Genomic DNA, 6,000 nt, shown 5'->3' with positions numbered 1-6,000 from the left:
GAGGGATAAAACTCCATTGCTCCACAGACAGAAAATTGTGTTTTCATGATTTACTCTAACTCGTGGGTGCTATTTTTTTCTATTTTACAGCTAAGGCATACTGGCAAGAGCACTTCACATTCTTGTGGGAAGCCAGGACTCTGTGCTCAATTGCAGTAGAGTAACTCTTGGGTCACTTCTTCATTGCCCTGCCAATGAGGAACTTGGCTTGCAGAGAGCTGGAGCACTACCATTCTCACTTCTAATAACCCAGCTGTGACTTGGGGACAAACCGGAGCCTAATGCAGAGTAAGCACAAGCTGCTCACTCCCATCGTGTTCTTGATAAGCTCCAAAGCATGCATTTGGGGAGTACTGGTCATGTTAGGCACCTCAGGTTCGGAGCAGCCCAGCAGCTGCGACCACCACCACACTGTGCACCACTGTCCTCGGTGCCTGCGTAGGAAGCCAATGGCCAAGGGAAAGAGACTCAACAGCGGCACCAGAGCCTGCACCATAGCCTGCATGCCACCCTGCCACCATGGCCTTCCCCTGTGTTCTAGTGTGTGAGTAGACCTCTAACCCAGAGCATCCTGGGATTGCTCTGGGTTGTAGAGGCACTAGGGCTGTTTGGGATCACGCAGAGCTCGTCTTTCTGTGTGGTCACATTCCTCTCCGGGTTCATTCTTCTTCCCACCTCCCTTTTCTTGGGGGGTGAGCAGTCCAGCCGGTGGTGACGCTAGAGGTGTATGCTCGCCCCAGCAGGGGCCGTAGGAAGGATAGCAGGAGGAAGCTGCTGAGCCGCCTCCAGCCTCTGCATGGCAACTACCGAATTACAGGAAGAATGTCCCGGAGCTGGAAAGGTGTCGTGCTCCTCCCCGCCCCGCGACTACCGTGGTGGTAGCGGGGGAAGCCCCGAGGAGGGGTGGCTCTGGCACAAAGGAGGGCGCAGGGGCCCGGCTGGGAGAATCGCGAAAGTGCCCGGGGGCTCCCGCTCCCTTCCCTCCCCTTCGCCCGCCCCTGTCCCCTCCCTCCGCTCCGCAGCCGGGCGGGGGACTGGAAGACGGGTCCGGCGCACAGGGAGGCAGAGGAGGAGAGGCGGGCGATGGGGAAGGAGCTGTGCTGGTAGTTCTCCGGACGTCGTTAGGGAGAAAAAGGGGGCTGGAAGGGGCGAAAAGAACAGAGAAGGAATCGGACGGGGAAGGCGTTCGCCGTCCCCCTCCCCCCCACCCCCCCTTCCACCGCACCGAGGCGGGAGAGCGGACCACGATGCCTGGCCGGCGGGTGCTGCCCGCCCGCTCGCATGGAGACAGCCGCCCGTAGCGGGGCTGCCGCGCTGCACCGCGGGGTGAGCCGGATCGGGCGAGGGCGGGAGGACGAGTGGGGATTGCCCGTGGGCCCGGGGGAGTGCGGGGGCCGGGGCGGGCGGCGAGGAGCCGGGAGGAGCCCGCTGCCGAGAGGAACTCGGGGAGTCTGCGGAAGCTGGAGCGGCTGAACCTTCGCTGCCCGCCCTTCTGCTAGCAGAGACGGTCTGGGGCGCTGGAGACGCTTGCGGGCTCGTCCACTGCACCTTCAGCATCGCCGGGGGGTCTGGGAGCGCTGTGGGGGCCGCGATCTCTGTCGGTGCGGTACCTGGATCGGGAGAAGGCGCTGGGCCCCCGCTTCCACGCGAGAACCTTCTCTGCGCGGGGGAGACCCTTGCCGCCGCCCCTGCTCCCTACAAAGGCGGGCACCTCGCAGGAGCCTGAGCAGGGGGCCCGGGGGAGCGAGCTTTCTCCCTGGCGCAGCGAGCTGCAGGGGTTCACAGCTGTACCGGCGGCCCTGCCGGCGGTAGAACCGCGTGTGTAGTCTTAGCTCGGCGGGTGGGGACAGAGCGGTGCCACCCGTGAGCAGCCCACGGCGCGGAGGGCAGGTGTCGGTGCGGGGGGACACCGCGTGTCTGCCGCTGTGCTGCAGGTGTGATCTCCCTCCTTCCCGGCCTCTCGCAGCGCTGCCGGGTGGCGGGTGGATCGGGAGAAGGCTGGGTGCTGCGGAGGGGCGTGATGGATGCACTGCATGCAGGGGAAAGATGCCTCGGAGCAGGGTTGTAGGAATGACACTGTATGCAATACCCGTGTACGGTTTGGGGGTTCTAAGAGACCCCGAGTCGTTTTGCGTTTCCAGAAAACGTAGATGGTACCCAAAGGAAAAAAAATACAGGCATTTTGATCGGCTGTCACTTAATGCTTGCAGGGAGCGAGATGAGATTTCCTATCTGACATATGAGGTTGTACAGTATTCCTCTTGATCCCTCTGGGGTAGTACTTAAAAAATTAACGGGTAATGGTGACAGTGCTTGTCCTGCACATGATGTGGTCTTTTTGGAGGCATGAAGACACCCTGGGACAGAGAAGGGACTTAAGGTGACATCCTCCCAATTGCAAATGAGATGGGTATGGTGTGGAAAAGCAGAGGTCTGTCTCTGTGCTCAGATTTCTGCCTCTTTCTACTTGGACACAAGGAAGGAGTTTTTTTAAAACGTTTCGGTTTTGTACCATGGCTCTTGTGCTTGACTTGGGAGAAAAGGTTTCCAGAGGAGCTACTGCAGAAGGGATTACCTCTGAGGCAGAGGCTACTCTGTGATTGCCCTCAGCAGTTGAATTGCAAGATACAGTTTAGACCAAGGATATTGCTTTGGACCTCCATTTAATTTAAGTCGAATCACTACTCTCAGGTGTGAGTTTTGGGGTTCTATTTCTGAAAATGAAGATGAGTAAGACCTCAGGGGAAATCTTGCATTTGTCCTTAGGTAAGTCTGAATGTACTGTACAGGAGGAGAAGCTGCTTTTGAGGCTTGACACAGGGTAGGAAAAAGGACAAAATTTACATCAACTGGGGATCTGTCAACTACTGGGAGCTATGGCAACAGCCCCCTACTGCCCCCCCCCCCCCCCCCCCCCCCCACATTTATTTGTATTCCTTCTCCTCAACTTTCATTACTAGCTCTCATGTGGCATATTTCAGTGTTGGTTTATGCTCACTCTAGGTGGAAAACCAGTGATGCTGAGAAACATGCTAAAACCCTCATGTATCAGTAAGGTTAATATGCAGGGCTATTTCTCCTTTTGTGGTAGATGTGAGTATGTAGACTTACAGAACAAAACTGTGACAGTTGTTAATGCTTATTAACCAGTTTCAACACACACAATGAAGACCGTGGGGGTTTTTATTCCTTTCTTCTCCTCTCCCCCTCATAGTTGATGAGATGTAAGAGAAGAGAAGGAGCTCATGGGGAGCCATATCCTGAATTTCTCAGCCATGAAAGCACATCTGCTCTGTTACAGAACATTTTGCTGGGTCTGTAATTGAAGACTTATTTTGTCTGAATTGAGAGTGTTCAGTGGCAAAAGCAGATTTTTGAATTTGCAATTGCATCATAGCTGTCTTTTTTTTTTAAATATTGTACCTTAATTTTCTTTGACAGCTTTGAGCATCATGAAAACTTTTTAAGTTTTTAATTTGCTCACTCTTCCCTGCCTCTTTGTTCAGTAGTAGGAATCTACATGCACTTTGTCATTTTGAGGGATTTTTTAAAATTGGAAAACATTTCCATAATTGTTATTTCATCAGACAGTATGTCGAACCAATTAGCCTACTTTCCAATGCTCTGATTTTTCCTCTTAATATATTGTATCTGCAGCCACAAATATAAATACCTTGTAGTTCTGTAGATAATACAAGAGCATGGAGAAACTGTGTTTTTCCAGTTGTGTTCAGGAGGACCTATTGTAAATATCGTTTTGACTGAAGTTTTGTTGTGGAATTGTCACTTGTCATGGAACTAGGCCCTCAAGATAGGCAAACTTCTCTAGTGGGAAATGGCTACATATTGTCAATATGTGAAAGAAACAATTTTTTAATTCACTAATGTTGGTCTATTTGTACTGGTTGAAGTTACGGTGAAAGACTAATTTTGAAGTTGGTGACTCTTCAAGAGTAAGATCTGTTTTCAGGGTTATTTTCCTCTGGCATTTTTCCCTGAAAAGAAAGGTAGAACAAAGGCAGATTCTGTAGTACTGATACCGGAAGCCTTTGTGGACCTCTCTCTCTCAACTGGTGTATGTCAAACAAATCTGTGATACATGGTCAGTTCTCCATGAGTTGCCACACAAGGGTGCTAAAATGAGCTGTGCCATCTCCTTCTGAGAGTCTGAAATCAAAATGGTTATTTCTTAGGAAGTGAGGGCACCCCTACTTATGACAGCTTAAATCTTGAAGCCTTTGGTGGGTTTTTAGTGCATTCTTTCCTAGGTGAGATATCCATGTTCAGTTTTGTTTTGTCAGCTTGGTTGGCAGCTGGGAGGTTAGTTCTTCAGAACTTGCTGAATAGTATCTGCTGTGGCTCTAACTGGGGGTCTGAGGTGGTCTGTGCTTTGAATTTTCCACCTCTGGAGGAAATCCATGCTCTTCAGATAGCCTGGCTTATGTTACATTGAGTTCTGCAGACTTAACCTTGTGCTCTTTGAGGTCATGTTTTCTTTCTTTTTGGACTTTTCTTTATTGTTCTTTTATCTGATCACAGGCAGAAAAGAGTAGGTGCAGACATCTGTTTGCAAATCCAGTTCTCTGAAGTACACCCAAAGCTCTTGGGGGTTTTAATAGGTAGGTGCTTGAATGGGACATAAACACAAAACATCACAAACAACATGTTTATTGCTGCTAGTGTGCAAAATTGGGACTGAAGCTTGTTCACATATCCTCTCTTACCTATTTAGGCCTTGTTTCGTGGGTTTGCATATCCAGGGTTAAATCTGCTTTTCAGTGATGCTTTTCAGAAATGCTTGCTTGGCAGCAGCTGAGCACAGTTGTGATTATTGTTCATGATGCATGTCTTGATTCTGAAAATCTCATGCTTTTGTTAAAATAGTGCTACCATCATTGTCTACTGGATTGCATGAACAAAGATTGAAAAATGGAGGCTACAGAATCAGTATCTGCTCTGAGTAATCGTTAGCTGGGTTGTTAAATATTGGGTTAACATTCACCTGTTTCCTCCCTTTTTGGAAAACCTGCTGCATTGTAGCCTGTACACTGTCAGAACAGCACTGAACAGCTGCTTGTCTGTGTTGTCAACAGTCAGATCTCCTAATATGCAGTAACTGCCTGAATCACCTGTAACAGTGATGGGGGCAATTCCACACATTTGTAGGGAATGGAGGGTATTGTCATTCATATAGTAATCTTTGCTGTGCTACCTTTTTTTTTTTTTTTTTCTAATGTGCAAGTGGATCCCAATCTGTCCATCTTGCTGAAATACAGTATAGCTTTCCTCACCCAAGCGAGTTTTGATTTTTTATTTCAAAATGGTCAAACTTCGCTGTTGCGGGGCACAGGACATCCCATGACAGTGTCTGGTGTGTCTGGTGCAGCTGCTATCCTCTCTGGTTACAGTGATTGTAATTTGAATCATACAGGAGTGATTGAGGACGTAATTAGTCAGAAAGGTGTGGCCACAGATGGAGAAGTAGGGACAGAATGGGCTCATATGTATAAGACAGTGATTTGGTCTGTTTTTCTGAAGGATTCATGCTGCATTATTCTTGTATTATAAGCAGAATGAGAATTAGCTTCAAGACATATTCACATGAACATATGTGCTGATCATCGATTTACCATGCCCTCTAGGGACATGAGGACCAGCATAAATGTAAAGGCATGCTTCTACCAGACAGGGGTTTAAAGTTATGCATAGGCTTGGACATCAGTTGCATTTGGAGAAAGGTTTCTGCTTTTCTTGTTTTAAGGGTGTTTTATTCATGATAATATATGGTGGTTACATTGCCACACAACCTTTAAGCTATTTGTTTAAATAGCCTTGACAATGCACCTCTCCTTTGACTTTTATTTTCTGTTTGTTGAGCTCTGGCAAGTGGAGGGCTGATTCTGTGATCAGAAAAGTTATCCTATGGAGGAGCAACATTTAGTGTTAATGGCTCTTACTACTGATGACGGAGAGGGTTTGTAGAATTCATGGCAAGTGTAT

At 48.9% G+C, this 6,000-nt stretch overlaps 1 protein-coding gene across 1 annotated transcript in view; it reads left to right on the top strand.

Annotated features, from left to right (window-relative positions):
• The first annotated feature begins 1,209 nt into the window (after window positions 1-1,209).
• The window catches only part of PLPPR1 (phospholipid phosphatase related 1), a 133,682-nt gene continuing 128,891 nt past the window's right edge, over window positions 1,210-6,000 (top strand). The window contains exon 1 of the mRNA XM_034072806.1: window positions 1,210-1,326. The gene's annotated coding sequence lies outside the window, so the exon portion shown is untranslated. The remainder of the gene's footprint in view (window positions 1,327-6,000) is intronic.

Source organism: Melopsittacus undulatus, chromosome Z, assembly GCF_012275295.1.
Source record: "Melopsittacus undulatus isolate bMelUnd1 chromosome Z, bMelUnd1.mat.Z, whole genome shotgun sequence".
NCBI lineage: Eukaryota > Metazoa > Chordata > Aves > Psittaciformes > Psittaculidae > Melopsittacus > Melopsittacus undulatus.
Note: the sequence above shows the minus strand (reverse complement) of the source record. Positions and strands in the feature narration are given on the sequence as shown.